The sequence below is a fragment of the Lepisma saccharinum genome, chromosome 1, assembly GCF_977018435.1.
Source record: "Lepisma saccharinum chromosome 1, izLepSacc3.1, whole genome shotgun sequence".
NCBI classification, from domain to species: Eukaryota; Metazoa; Arthropoda; class Insecta; order Zygentoma; family Lepismatidae; genus Lepisma; species Lepisma saccharinum.
The window spans coordinates 178336015-178352259 of record NC_139229.1 but is presented as its reverse complement, the minus strand read 5'-3'; the positions used below and the strand labels follow the sequence as shown (position 1 = coordinate 178352259).

The window sequence follows — 16245 nt, the reverse complement described above, 5'->3', positions numbered from 1 at the left end:
TGATTGAGCTTGTGTATTAAGTCCACTGTATGCACCTACAGTTTAAAGTGGGATCCGAACCACTATGTGCCTCCACCGGGTATCGAACCCGGAACCCCTCGGTTACAAGGCCACGACGCCACCGCTGCGTCATCGGGAAGGTGCAACAAAGACAATGATACACTTATAGGCAGATATAGAGAATTTTCCGGGTGGAGCACTCAGCATGTTTGTTTGTTTTTGTGTATGTGTGTGTGTATATGCGCGCGCACATATTAGGGGAGACATACATACAGGATGTCGCTTACGTCGCCATTAAACTTTCACAAGGCCTACAGAACATGAAAACAAACAGCTCTTATTGATGTCGTTTTGGTATTTCGGATCCTCAGGTGCCTTGGAATCAAAGGGTTCGGAGTTCGATCACAGGTTTAGGCACATTGCACAGTGGTACGGATTCCACTATAGATCCAGTCCCGGTTAGCCTATCTGAACATGAAGTGGACTGTAAAACATTTATGTGTGCAACCTGACAAAAAATCACTCTTGGCACTGACATTTACATGTTGAAAAGCGATATATGGGATGGGATGGTCTAACCATCCTGTTGAGTGTAAATATTTCTTTCAGTCCTAAAGTTATTTTCTGACTGAAAGAATCGGTCATTTGGTGAAGTATCTTGATGCTTAGAAAGAAGACGAGGTTTTGTAGGCTTTTGGTGAGTGACGGCGTTAAGGGACCCGCAGATCCCGTGGTGTGCATATGAGGTAGGTAAAGAGGTTTCGTACCGCAATCATCATTTCGTACCTTTGTTCCATAATGTAAAGGTACGGTAAAGGTAAAGTTCCCCGTGCATAGGTATAGCACCGTGTCACGAAAGCACATTTAGAAAGTAGGACCCACATATTCATTCGGCCGCCTTTAGCTCCCCCCCCCCCTTGTACACCCAACGGCGAAAGAAACAGTAGACAAATTGTCCACCACTATTTTCATTCGCTCTGTATTACACAATGTGAGGACAATGAATTGAAATAAAGACGTCAATAAGCAGAGAACAATGCCTGCTTCGAACCAACAGAGTTTCATTCCTTAAAACAACACAGGATGTAGAATAGAAAAGTAATGACAATATCGGTGGATAATTTTCTTACCATTATCTTTGCCGTTGACTGTACCTAATGAATTGAGTCTGGGTGAGCCGCCCCAAACCAGCTCGAAAAATTCCGACCTCAGATCACTCATCCCGTGAAACGAACCCAGGTCTCCCACATAGCAGTCAGACGCCCTACTGACAAGAGCAGCGCTGCTGGTATTGTTTAGAGGATAATGTAAACGTGATACAAAATTACCCTCTAAAACTTCATGTGGAATTTAATATGCCATATTAATGATTCTGTAATTGAAGAAATTTACTTAAGGAGTTCCTATTTGTTTTGCCAAGTGTCAAACAAATGATTTTGACCAATAAAAATAATAATACAATTCTGGCAATGCAAACAAAAATGTACAAAATGATGTACGTACATAACCAGTCAGTGGCGTACCCAAGAGGGTGTTGGTAAGGATCATAACCCCCCTTTTGGCCTAGTATTCGTAAAAAAAATGATCGTCAAAGGAAGGGGAAGATGGCAAATTGAGGACTGACTACCACATAAAGTACACATACCTCCCCCCATTTTTTGTAAATCCTATAATCAGTACAATGGCTACAGAGGTGCAAGTGTTTTGTTTTATACCAAGCAAGGTCCAAGGTAGACGCCGAGTCCCGTACAAAAAAATCTACATTATGATGTTTAAATGTTCATCACAGCGTAGGTAAAAATATAACCATATTATTACTCCATTTATTCGATTTTTTTGCATATCAGTGGCGTTCAAATCTCGTAAGTTTTTTCGATGTAGTGGAAACTATAAAAAATATTAGACTCGATTTCTGCAGAGAAACGCAAACCTGGTATTGCCGCCTCTGCTTTTGCTGGTGTGTATTAAAGCTATTATCGACCTGTAATCAAGATGTATTGAATTCGATTTTCAGTGGCGGCACATTTCAGTTTCAAATAGATCCTGTACCGATTAGCCTATTTCTGCTAAATTATCCTTTGTATTCTTTGGCAGTCTAGAAAGACATTATTGAAGCTTCTGTTTTATTTTGCTCGACCCCCTCCCTCCCCACGCTAAGTCCGCCAATGAATACGTCTCTATGTTAACTTGAGCTGAGCTGGAACCTCTAGCATGTTGGCCTGTTCTGCTGACAACTTCCCAACACATGAATAGTTATAACGTATGTGTATAACATACCGAGTGTTTCATAAGTAAGTGAGGGATAATTTATTGCAAGTAAAGTTTTGAACCTAACGCTAATGAAACCAGTCCAGAACGAACTCAAACAGTTTTTCTATACCTACAAATGTTCAATGTGTGCACCACCGGTGAAACGGCACACATCAACACGATAGTCTAGTTCTTGCCAGACTTGCATCCATATGGGCCTGTCGACAGTGTCTCGCTGTGATGATACGCTCCCTTAGGGCTGCGATGTCACGCGGCATCGGTGAGACGAAAATCCTGTCTTTGATGAAACCCCACAAAAAGAAGTCACACGGTGTAAGGTCCGGTGATCTTGGGGACCAAAACATTGCACAAAAACACTGTGTGTCAGTGATATGGGTGATTTGAGTGTCGCCTAGTGGCAGGGATAAGAACTATCAGCTTAACAAAACATACACGCACAAACTCTTTGCATTCCTCGATCGTTCTGGACTGGTTTCATTAACGTAAGTTCAATAGTTTACTTGCAATAAATTCTTGTAACCCCTCAATTATTTATGAAACACCCGCTATATCAGTGGCAGAAACATATATACTGAAAAAAAGTGTTCGTAGTTCCATGAGAAAACCATTGAACGGACTTGTCAAATTTTCCTAGAGCCAACGGTACAGCGCATATTCCACAGAGCTAGATTTCATTCCAGGTCATCTAGGTACCACTCAACTAGATACCGACCAGAATTCATACCTTTCGACTCGCGGGATGTTGGGTTTGGCAAGTATAAACGTCTTCATTTCGCAACTGGCTTGTTGACTCGATGCTGGTCGCAATAAGAAATTATGAAGATGAGTGATGAATTGATGACTTAGGTGATGGAAAGAACACATCCTAGGATTCGAACCTTGGACCTCTGACTTCGTAGAGCGATACACAAAGAAAACTGCCACAGAAACTAGCAGTGGGCAATATTTTTGTCAGTGTTTGCACTTTAAACGCACGATCTGTCCACCACAGGTCCCAAGTTCGAGTCCTTCCTTGGTCATAGATGTTTGAGTTCGTTTTTTAAGTCCACTTTATGCACAGAAAGAATAATCGGAACTGGACCTACAGTTTAAGTGGGATCCGAACCACTATGTGCCTCCACCGGGTATCGAACCCTGAACCCTTTGATTACAAGACGACGACGTTAACACTACGCCATCGGCCAGGTTTTGTGCATAGTTGTGAGTGTCTTATCATCACTTGCCATTGTGACGTTTATACATTTAATTGCTTCACTGCAGCTCACTTGACACACACAGAGACAGACAGACAGACAGAGAGAGAGAGAGAGAGAGAGAGAGAGAGAGAGAGAGAGAGAGAGAGAGAGAGAGAGAGAGAGACTTTTCTTTAATAACTTATTAGGCGTAAAATATAAATTGGAAATGAGAACTCGCCACTCATCCTTTTCAAGAATACTTGACAATAACTAGTTTTCATCTGCAGATCTAATAGTATGATTTTTTTAAATAAATTCTGGATATCTTTCTTTGAACAGTGCTTTATTAGTGCAATTATTAAGAAAATGCTTACAAATAGAAACTTCTCAGACATTCTTAAAACGAATACTTGAATTATTACGGGCTTAGAATAAAATTACTTTAAAATATTAAATATTTTCGGATTCTTATTTCCAAAATGGTGTCAAGATTCACAATAGGTTGTAGTTCCTGCGCTCAGTACACAAGACGTGAGAATAAAAACAGAAGAAGAGCGCCGACAGAAACACTGATGCTGGTTGCTGAATTCTCTGTAATATGGAATGAACAAAAGAGAAACATGATTAGTAAGCAATATTCGAAGTGTTATTTTAATAACAATGTATGAAGTTTTTATTGTGTTCAAGACATTACATTCAGTGTTCTCTAACCGTTTGAACACTAAGACGATTATTCTTTTATTAAGTACATGTTCCGATTTTCATGAGAAAGGTTTTTCAATCTATATTTTGCAGAGAATGTTCAGAATTTTAGTTTCCATGTGCTAAGTCCATGGAGTGTGCAACGTGGAACACAAAGTTTTAGATTATTGGGTATAAAATGTGGTGTCTCATGTTGAGCAGTAATCAAGTTACTTATTTGATAAACAGGAAATTTAGATGAATCAGGAAGCGCCATATTGTTATCAGCGGAAGTTGATTCCGGTTATGAATAATGGGTTCTTCAACATCTATTCACGCCAGAAATGACCCAATTAAACAGTTAGGAGTTTGATAGAAAAATGGAAGAAATTTATTCATCAACAATAGGCTAAATCAAAGATGAAATAACAGGTGTCCGGGCTAAAAGTATCCAAAAAAAAAACTAATTTGTAATGCGAGAACCGCTCGCTATATATTCTCGGTCTCAAGCTCAATCCATAGGAGAATTGTTTTGTGACACTATTGAGGTCACTGGGCAGGTGCATTACCAGTAGTCATGCACGCGCAAAACTGGCATCTGTTGCCTCAGTCAAGATGTGGATACAACAGCAGAAGGTTCATTGATAACTTCGGTCAGCAGAATTGATGCTTGCATGGTATTTCATTAAAAACTGTGTGTACGGTACACCCAACAACAAAAGAAATAAAAGGCGAATTGTACATTTCCATCTTCATTCAGTGTGTTCATGACTTGAAATAATAACGTCAATAAGAAGAGGGCATCATCTGCTTCGCATCAACAGAATCACATGTCTTGAAACAACACAGGAAGTAGAATAAAAATAACGGACAATTGCATACTATTAACTTCTTGTGTGGAGACTTCTTTTCGTTTGCTTTCTCCATAGAATCCAGAGAAAGGGTGTACCTTGTACAAAAATATTTTTTTAGAATTTAATGTACCTTACAACTGCTGGGATCTTTTGATACTTTCAGCCTGAACACCCTGTAGAGTATAACCTTGAACATTCTGATTGAAAATGTGTTTATGGAATTCAATAATATTTTAAACAACAGTATGGAATTTTTCCGATGATATTCCTGCTCTGGATTCACATATCCTCAAATAAATAAGTATATCAAAGGACAACCCCTTGGTTTAACGAGAGCGTGATGCTGATCACAACACCTCCACAATAGTACAGAATATTACATTACCTGGATAGCAGGATTTGCGGTTTTGTGCCGGAAGGTATCCTTTTATGCATTCGCACAACCCTAGGTCGTTGCACTCGCTGTTCTGGGGACTGCAGTGTCCATTGCTGTCACAATGGCCTTCGATAGCTACAAAACATTTTAAAAATTACATTAGTTTGTCTCGAAACCAAAATATATGAAATATGAACCATGCAATAAGCCAAATTGGCGGACCATAACTTATCACATGAAGTTAAGAAAACTTTAAATGCTTCGACCGATTTCACTCAAATGCAATACTAGATCATTCATGGTTTCTGCATAAACTTGAGTTTCTTCTGCAATTATCACAATATTGGTGACTTACTGCATTTCGTACCACCCCCATCCACTCTTCTATGCTGTGCACTACCTGGCTAATAGCTCTAAGCTGAGATTTTAGTTTCTTAATCTAAGGAACTAATCTTAGACTAATTTAAGCTGAATTTAAAGCTCTCACAAAGGGACAAAGAGGAAAATTAGTCACAAATGCAACAAGATGGCAATCTTCTTGGATAGATATCGCCAAACTACTCGCAACATGCAGCTACTTCCCACATTTGAAAATACATGGCAAACTACCAAAGGTGGATTGAATTTTTTGTAGATGGAATGAAGATATTCTTTTCAATAAACAGGCGGATGGAACAAACGAAAGGAATCATATCGCGTTAAACTTATATTTGCACGATATTTAACTTTAGAAAATTTTTAGATGTTCACATTCACTAGTTTCGAGATATCGACAAATCACTTCATATTGTTGTTTCTCAAAGACAAGTCGATTGAGTTAATTTATGTTGCCATGAGTCGCTCTTTGGTAGGAAGATCAGTCCAATTAAATTTACCTTTACATCACTGGTAGTTATTGAGATATAATAGTAGTTGGCATGGACATGACCGCGTATCAGGGTCTTCTTTTTAACTTTGCTTATTAGCACTTTGCGATTCGTTACCTTTGTTCATACGTGGGCCACTAGAGTACGTAGGAATTTTATTCGTAAGGGGCTGGAATTGTGATTTCGGATATTGCATAGCTGCATTCTGGTGGGAGGGGGAAGAACAGACGATAAAATATTTCATAATTATCATTTTCAACCTTTGTTTTAAAAGTTGTTTAAAGACAAAACGGTAATCAGGGATCATTTTAAGAGGGTTTGCATTTACCACTTTGGTTTTCCCCTGAGTTCATTATTGCTCTCATTTAAACGTTTTGATTCTCTCAAAATTTCTCAACCCCCGTGCTTATGCCAGTCTAGTTGCCCGTGAGACTGAAGGATGACCGGATTGTATGATGGGGGCAGGGTTGTTAAAGGTGCAGGAACCCATAAATTCTAATGGGTTCTATTGGGTTCCGCTGAAGGACCGAAACCTTGTTTCTCGCACAATTTAAATTCGGTCCAAATGGCGTATTGTTTCATTGAAAAAGGGTTCCTGGACCGAATTTAAATTGATCTGGTAAAAAGGTTCCTGGACCGAATTGAAACACTTTACAGATAAAAAAGGTTCTTTACGGTCCAGAACCCATTTACGCGTACTGATTTTCTCTCCTGGACCGGAATTGAATTTATTTACAATTCCTGGACCTTTAACAACCTTGGATTGGGGTGCAGGCAGGTGCAATAAGCATGAGACGCGACGGTGTAAAAGTTTCACCTCAAGGTAACTGTCGGCATCTGCACGAGTCACTGAAATTATTTTTGCTAGTTTGATTGATTGGATTAGGTCATTTCACGTCGCATGTCTGCCAATTTTGGCTAATCGCGACGGTGAAGATGAGTGATGCTATGATGAAGGGGCAGTCACGTAGAACACCCATGCCAAGGCCAGTATTCTAACTCGGGATCCCTAGCGTCATAGCGAGCTGTGCTAATCACTCCGCCACGGAGCCCGGCATTGGTATCTCGCGAACGACGGATTGCGATCACTTCTCTAAGGTGTCTAGCAGCAGTTTCAGCTCAATACCCTTAGATTTACGGCAGTTAAATATAGTGAAATTATTTGTGTGAATATGCCACCAGTTTCCTCATAAATTACACATTACTAGAGACCGGATGTTTAGGCACTAAAAACATATAAAATAGGCAGGCAAATAGCACTTATAATTTTCAAAATAGGCATTAAAATACAAATAGGCAATAAAAAAGGCAATGAAATTTAACTCAAAATAATGACGATAGACATACAAAAAGAAATAGGTGTTTAAATAATATAGAAACATATATTCTTTATAGTTGCTTAAAATAAACCAGGAGCTCATCATTAGAGACAGCAGTCCAATATTGTACTTAATAAATCACTGCAAACAGGAGTCACGTCAGCCCAAAATTTTCCATTGTATAATGGCTACACACAATAGTCTGACAAAAGAAATTGTTGGCTACTTCCAACCAGTACGCAAATTATTTACATATACACTTTCTCACTGCACACAGGGTTATTTCAGTTAAAAAAATTACACTATATATTCCACACAGCAGTTCGAACTAAGAAACTGTTTAAATTGCATTTCAAGTTTGTACTGTACGGTATGGCAGTCTCTGAATGAGAAGCACTAATTGTGGTTGCACATCACAACAAGGTATTTCTTCAATTGATCGATCAACCAACAAGTTATGTCTGCAATCTGACAACACATTTTTTAGAATTTAAAAACATCTTTCGGGGTGTAAGGGGTGCTCCTTCCACGTAGTGCACCCAATAGTCCACCTCACTTCCACGTAGTACACTCTGGACTGAAGACTAAAGAGGCTCTGGCGACTGGCCCCATGACCAGTATAATTTTGTTTGTGTTGTCCTGTGTTTTGTCCTTATTTGTGCTGTGTGCTCCTTTACAGCCTCAGCTTTTAACGAAAGTCAGTTTTTTTTATGATTTTAGTTATGCAACGTTAGAGTTGTTATGTGTAACGATAAGGGGCTGGAACCCGTATAATGTGACGGGTACAAAATAGCCTTAGTGCTGACACACCCACAACTTTTAATTCAAATTCAAATTCAAATTAAAAAGATCTTTCGACCTCCACAGATGTTACCGGAGCATACTTAAAGCACGCGAGAACATGTGGATCTAACTCAGTTTGTAAATTTTCACCTTTCAGATCTTGTTGAATTGCCCTTAATTTGTCCAAGTCCTTATTAGCTGCAATAACTCGCAAACTATTATTTTTAAATTTCTTGGAAGCATCGGAAACTAATCCTGGGAACAGGAAATTGTATGCACAGAGTTCAGTCATGTCCCAATTTTAAAGAAAATGCCTTATTTATGAAATAATATAGGCAATATCGTATGAAATAGGCAGAATAGGCAAAATTAAATTGCCTTTAAATGAAGCTAAACCCACCCCACCCCTGGCCTTCGCAACATTCGTTTCCATCATATCTCTAACAGGAAAGAATAGGCATTTTGCCTAACATCTGGTCATTACACTTTTAAAATTTTATCAAAGTATTTTAGTTCCCTAAATGTTCTAAAATTACTGTGAGTTTAGTTCCTTGCCTTCCTAAAATGTATTCTAGGCACAGTTTAGGAGAAATTTGCAAGATTATTCCACCATGAGGTGTTTCCTGAACATCCCCCATCCCAGTGGCGTACCTAGGATTTTTGAAATGGGATTATGCATACTTTATTAGTAGTCAGTCCTCATTTTGCTTTGCCTTTGACTTTCTTTTTAGTAGGGATGTGACGAAGCTGAAAATTTACCGATGCCGATGTACTCACCGATAATTTTTGGAACCGATACCGATGCCGATATTTAACCGATTCCGATACTTAAGATTATTAAACAGAAATGGGATGTTCTTTTCCGCATGAAAAAGATAAATTTGCCATGTACATTTATATTGCATATCATATGTATATACATATGAATGGCTTATTGCAGAAAGGGACCTGAGTCACATTTTTGAGGTATCGGAGTTAATTTTTTCATCTCCACTGTGTCTAGCAGCATACTGCAGGGGGGTGCATTGAGGGTTGCAAAATTAACTATTCATTATGTTGAATATTTGAGCCAACAACGGCACATTTCTTTCTTACACTATTAATATTATACGATTTTTCATTGTTTTTCTCAGAATTGTGCAAAAGTGACTCAGGTCCCTTTCTGCAATAAGCCATTCATATATATTCTCAAGAGATGCGAATGTACATTTGCATCTACAAAATGTTATGTGAACCTTTAAGAAGAAAATGGATTCTCAAGAGATTAAACATTAGTACACAAGCAGTTATTTGAAATGTAAAATGAATTCCTGTTCTGCCAGATTCAACTTCAGAAACACGAGATTTGGAAGCACTTCAGGAAGTAACCTACTTCTTCTCTTGTCTCAAATCTATTCAACAACACTGAACACCCAATAACTGAATACTGATGCAGCAGGTATACCCAAGTATTTTCTCAGGACTTGCTTCAGGTTTGAATATTCATTTTTGAATTTCCAATACAACAGCAGATCCTGGTTCAGCAATGTACTGTTTTATTTCCGATTTATAGTTAGGTTGATCCTCTGAATGAGTTTGCAATAATTTTATTACAAAAACTCTACAATATTGACGAATCATAACAAAATTTTCAATAAATCTTACAAAACTAGAATATTAAACTTATTAGAAGGTAAAAACTCTAGTATAATCTGTACCGGTTTAAATATCGGATTTTTTGCCGATTCCGATACCGATGCCGATATGTCAATTTCGGCCGATTTTCATACATCTGTAATCGGCTTCGGCACATCCCTACTTTTTAGAAATACTGGGCAAAATGAGCGTTATGACTTCCACCAACCCTCCTTGGGCTCGGCACTACCTCCTCCACACGCTGGGGCAACGTAATATTCACATCGTAACCACTCGCTACGCCAGAAATTCTGGTGAGGCTTGGCCAAGTGATGACTGTCAATATATTTGCATGGGCTATATCTTCAAATAAAAATGAAGTCAGTTATTTACTCGTACATTGTTATATGGTTCAAACAAGGTAGGTTCGCCATCATATTCATAATTTTCTACAGACTTTCCTATTATTTTTGTCATGCATTTTACCTAAATATTACGTTTTGACACCAGATGACCCAGTCTGGTATTGGGTGGGTCATGCCAGAGTCAAGCGCACCATTGTTTCGCCCTTGATTTTAACGCACGAAGTTTTCCATCAGCTAAGAATTTTCACTTCAATTTTCTCAAATGATGCATTTTTAATGCATTGCACGGAACAGCATCTCATAAAATTACTGTTTAAACATTTGTTACATTTTGATGTAACAAAAGTGTATCATTGGCAGTTTAAAAGGTTTTAACAGAGGAGCCAACTTAAGATATATATTTTGGGGGGGGGGGAGATCGGCATAAACAATACTTTATATACGTTGATATACGTAAAATTTGTCCTTTTACGTGAATTTTTGGAGGCAGAAAGTGCCTTGCTCCCCCAAAGTCGGCGCCTATACGCTTTAATGTTCATTTTAAGTTTCGTGTTTGATAGCAGTTGAAACAGAAAGATTACAAAGAAAGGAAATGATGACCTGAAATATGAACTATTGCTTTTAATAGTGATTTCCTGTGTGCTTGACCGTCCTTGGTGTGTGTGTGTGTGTGTGTGTGTGTGTGTGTGTGTGATGTCTTAATACTCTCAAGCCAGGGGTCCCGGGTTAGAATCCTGGCCTGGGCATGGATGTTTGTGAGTGTCCATTCATAAATTTCATCATATCATCACTCATCCCCATCTTCGTAAATTAGCCAAAAGTGGCACAAAAGGCAAAGTAAAATAAAGCAAATCAATCAATCAATCTTAATATTCTTTGAATCTTCTAGATCTGTTTGCTTTCTCTTATTGGTATGAATCGAGAAACTACAAAGCATAATGACTTTCCAATATAGAAACATCACATCATAAAATTGCCACTGGAGAAGAAAATATAACTAAATTTGGCTAATATAGAGCGAGGATAGATTTATATTTTCAGTAATGCTTAAAGGGGTATCTTCGACGCAGGCGTCCAAAAGTCAACCTTACTTCCACGCAGTACACCCTGAACTGCATTTTGCAGACGAACGAGGCTCTGGCGACTGCCACTATGGCCAGTATAATTTTGTGTGTGTTGTCCTGTTTTTTGTCCTTGTGTATGCTGAGTACCCTCTTTACAGCCTCAGCTTTTAACAGAAGTCAGAATATTTAAAGATTTTACTTATGCAACGTTAGAGATGTTATTTGTAACGGTAAGGGGCTGGACCCCGTATAATGTGACGGGTGCAAAATAGCCTAAGTGCTGACGCACCCAAAATTTTGAATTCTAATCAAGAACAAAAATAATGCTTAAAATATTTTTCAGCATTTTCTCTATTCCTCTGAGTCGGTAGCGAGCGCAGGGAGGGGGAGGGGGGGGGTTGGAAGATATAAGCCCTTTTTATCCGCCATTCCTTAAAAAACCGGCCATACGCGAAAAAAGATGAACAATATAGGGCTGCTAATAAACGAAGACATTTAACCCTCTTATCGCATACTGCTCTGAGCCCCACCCCTTTAACAAACTTTAATCGTTGCGATATTTAAGTGATTATCTGAAACCTTCTGTACGAAAATCGCAATCATATCCTTGTGGACGACTGGAATACTGAGTCCAAGATCTGTGTTATTTCACTACGTCACGTGGTCCTAGGCTATTAATAGAAATTAGTTTACCAACTCATAAGAAATCAGGTTGCCAACTCATAAGAAATCAGGTAGCCAACTCATAGGAAATCAGGTTGGCAACTCATAGGAAATCAGGTTACCAACTCGTAGGATATCAGGTTGCCAACTCCAGAATCACGATCATCATCATGTTACTGATATGAATAATTTTATTTACAATTTCTGATAGATTTTTCTCCTGTATTTTATTATCTAGACTTCAGGCTTCGCGGATAGCCTAGGTAGCCTAGAATATACGCTCCTGGAGTGGTGATATGATGAAATTGATGAAGGGCGACTCGCAAAAAAACACCCATGCCCAGACCGGGATTCGTACACGGGACCCCTGGAGTCGTAAAGCGCTGTGCTAACCACTCCGCCACGGAGGCCGGATCCCAACTAACCAGTACCACGATACGGCATAATAGGCTATGGTAATCTGAATTGCAACGTTGTAGAAATATAAACTACTATTTTTCTATAATGAGAATCTTTCGACGGAAGCCCCTTGGGTCTGCAGGTGCGGATTCCCGGAGAGAGCGATATTTTGTTTCATAAAGTTTAACAGGCTCGAGAATATGATCATGATAGGTTGATCATACAGTTTAAATTTGGATCCGAAGCACTGTATATATATATATATATATATATATATATATATATATATATATATAATACCGTAGCGCATGGTGCATAGGGGGTCTGTAGGTAGGGTTCCACAAGTTCTCGATTTGGACCATATTGGAGGTGATGTGATCAGCATTACGCTCTTTTCCCTTCAGGGTTGCTGCTGTCCACATGTTTGTCCCTTCATCGTATCACCATTTATCCTCATATTCGTGATTATCCCAAACATGGGATAAGAACGAAGTAAATAAAATCAATCTAATCTGGGTCGACCCTAGAGCCGCTTTACACAGGAACATTGTTGGGAAAATAAATCTTCATAAGATCATCGAAGGGTTTAGGAGTACTCTAAAAGTTAAGTGCCTTCCTGTGCTTTGCATCACGCCATCAAGGCATGTAGAGGGGTGTGGAGTTAGGATCCCACACTTTCTTGATCACGGCCGAAGGTGGGATTGATCAACACCACGCCCCAGGTCGTCCTAACCCCCCAGAGTTTCCTCCAGGCACCCACTCTATACGACGCTCGGTGGGCGCCAGAGCCGCTCGAACAGGTGGAAAAATCCCGGTTCCGAATTATCTTTCGAAAATTCAGGGAGTTAGAACGTAATCCTACAGTACGTTCCTGCGCGACTGGTGAAGCAAGTAACTTATTAGCCAACCCCTGTGGCGGAGTGGTTAGCACATCGCGCTACGACGCCAGGGGTTCCGGATTCGAATCCGGCCTGGGCATGGACGTTTGTGAGTGTCCATTCATCAATTTCATCATGTCATCACCAGGCGCGGTTGGCCCTATAGCGCACAGGATCAGTGAACCCCCAGTAATATACGATAATCACCTCGAGAATAAACAATGAACAATGTCTTTAAATTTTCACATTATTTCGCTAAAAATTCTACACAATAAGTCATGTATTTGTGCCCGTAACACGGCGAACTCTCTTGCTGAGAAGAAGAAACCGCGAATCGGCCGCCCTGATACAGACCCTCAGTTGAACCCCCACAGGACAGCTCGTGCCATTGTGAAAGCTTCGTGCGGGAGCAGAAGTGCGAGGAGGGTATAGGACAAAATACATGGGAGATGAGATTCCAGAACCTATGTCTCTACCCAACGGTCATGCGCAGTTCGTTCTCTCGCAGAAGCCGCGGGACAAGGCTCCTTTCTCGCTGCTTCCTCCCTTCCAGTGTTGCTGTGTGCGGTTCAAGTTTGAAGCGCACACATTACATATTCAATCTTCTCTTGTATCATTTTTGCACCGAACTTCTTGGAATAAATGCAAGATTGTGTCAGAGATGGATGAGTGGAAACAAATAGAAGCTGAAATTAGATGCGATGAATTAAAATAAAGGAGATACATTACCAAAATACCTTGTGCATGCATTCAGAGGTTTTTCCTTAAAGGTGGAAACACTTCGGGTTCGCGAAAGAGAAAGAATGGCGCGAAGACGTGACTCGCTGTCGCTCGGTGTCAAAGTCTTAAGTTTTTTTAGTTTTTGAAGTGCTTGGATACTTGTTGGAAAGTATTAAGTGATGCTGCGAGTGAAACGAGGGATGGACTTTACCTAGGTTATGTCATTGATGCAGTGTAGGCGTTGCTGTCCGCGCAGGTAAGAAATGACCCATAGAAATGCACATAATTAACGTAAACAAACTTCCTTGTCCACTGAAAAAAAGCGTGTGCTGGTCGACCAGCCCCAAATTTGAACAAACCTGTCGCGTATAAATGAAAGGGTCTCAGGTTCGATTTCTAGTATGCGCATGCCATTAGTTGCCATTTCCCTTTAACAAATGTAGGACCAGTTCTGATTAGTCAGCATGGACGTCCGGAAGGGGAAAAGGGGGTCGCCCCCCCCATGGAAATTGAATGTAAACCAAAAATTATATATTACACGAATATAATTTAATTTCAGTCACAGTAATTTTTGGTAATTATTATAAAAGCGTTGCAGTAACTTCAGACTGAAGGAGTGTTTTTTGCTCCTCGTGGGGAAAAAATATATTACTTGCCCCTACTTGAGGACGTCCATGATATTCCAACAAAACTCAACTTTTTTCATAAAGGCACAATTTATTGTAGTTTCAGCCCTAAATTTATTCGCACACCCCTACAACAAAACCTTATACTCCCAGATAAAAAGAATTCTTGACAAAGCTTTTAAACCCTCCCCCATCCTTTTGTTGGGCGAAGGAAGTATATTTTGCGGAAAGTGAATATATGTCACATCACTTCAGTGAACCCCCGGGTAAATAATGCACGAGCCGCGCCTGGTCATCACTCATCCCATCTTTGCAAATTAGCCAAAAGTGGCACAACAAGCGAAGTAAAATTAAGCAAATCAATCAATCAAGTAACTTATTACTTCCAAGAGGCTGGCCTCGTAACTTGTCTGTAACTTTTAACTAATGAACAGTGTGACAATACTCACTCTCTTCTCCGTTACTAGGGTCGACGCCGGCATTCTCAGCTATCAGAATAGCAAAGAGTAAACACAAGCCAACAAGAGTTGTAGTTGAAGGTAACATGGCGATGCTTTTGAGGTCTTCCTTCAAGCTGGGAGTTTCACAAATAAAGCCTTCTTCGCCGCTGGTCTGTGTTGATATTAAACTTGCAGGAAATTGGTTTGTGTAGATAACGCGACCATGCCTTAAAAAAAGAAGTGAGCGAAACAGGAAATGATCACGTGGTTTTTGCATGGTCAGATCTTTTCCGAGAAACAGGGCGGGTGAGGCGTACCTGCTTTTACTGAACCTTTCTTGCTAATTTCTGACAACCACTAATACGTACAACACGGTGGAATTCCATTCAATTTTCGCTTTGTTGGTATTGCTAGAATTTGACGTAAGGAATTGTATACTCATACCAGAATTTGCGTTGCCACCAGCGACGGCGCCAGGATTAATCATCTACATGAATGGGGGGGGGGGGGGCATAAATTGCCTTGCACCCCCAAAGTCGGCGCCTATGCATCTATGTAAATATGCTAATGAAACCGAAGAATACCAGCGACTTGCTTCATTTTTGCCTGATTTTAGACCAACAACGATGTTTGGTAATTTGAAAAGAACAGTTTGTTCAAGGGAGGATAATAACATATATGGACGACTGGAGGACTTTTTCCATGATGAGGCAAGCAAGGCAAGGCATTTTCCTACGGAGAGGGGTCGAGGTAAATCCCCCCGCTAATTGTGTTGCTCACTCTCTCTAAAAAAAAATCCTTCAGTTTGAAGTTACCATGGTCCTGCAACGTCTTACAATATAACATAAATGACCGTGACTGAAATGTACACTTTTAGATTGATATCATGGGCGTCGGGAGTCGAACGGGTCCATCGACCCCCCCTTGGAAATTTGGATCATTATTTTGAAGTTACAAAAAAATTAGATATTTTTTATTGTTTATAACATAAATAAAGTTCCTTTAGTTAGTACTCGAGCAGAATAACAAAAGTTAAAAATGCATTAGATCGAAAAAATTTAATGTAAAACGCAGGAACCAGTTTAGATTTTCATCTTCTTCCATTTAATCCAAAGAATAAATGGTTCCTCAGTTCTTACAGTTCCAAAACG

The 16245-nt window shown here is 39.7% G+C and overlaps 1 long non-coding RNA gene across 1 annotated transcript; it reads right to left on the bottom strand.

The window, feature by feature from the left end:
- Positions 1-3772: 3772 nt before the first annotated feature.
- Positions 3773-15308, bottom strand: LOC145990317 (uncharacterized). Its single transcript, XR_014441967.1, has 3 exons — positions 15104-15308; positions 5367-5492; positions 3773-4037 (listed from the first exon to the last, which is right to left on the bottom strand). It is a non-coding gene; the product is annotated as an uncharacterized LOC145990317 (long non-coding RNA).
- Between the last annotated feature and the right edge of the window lie 937 nt (positions 15309-16245).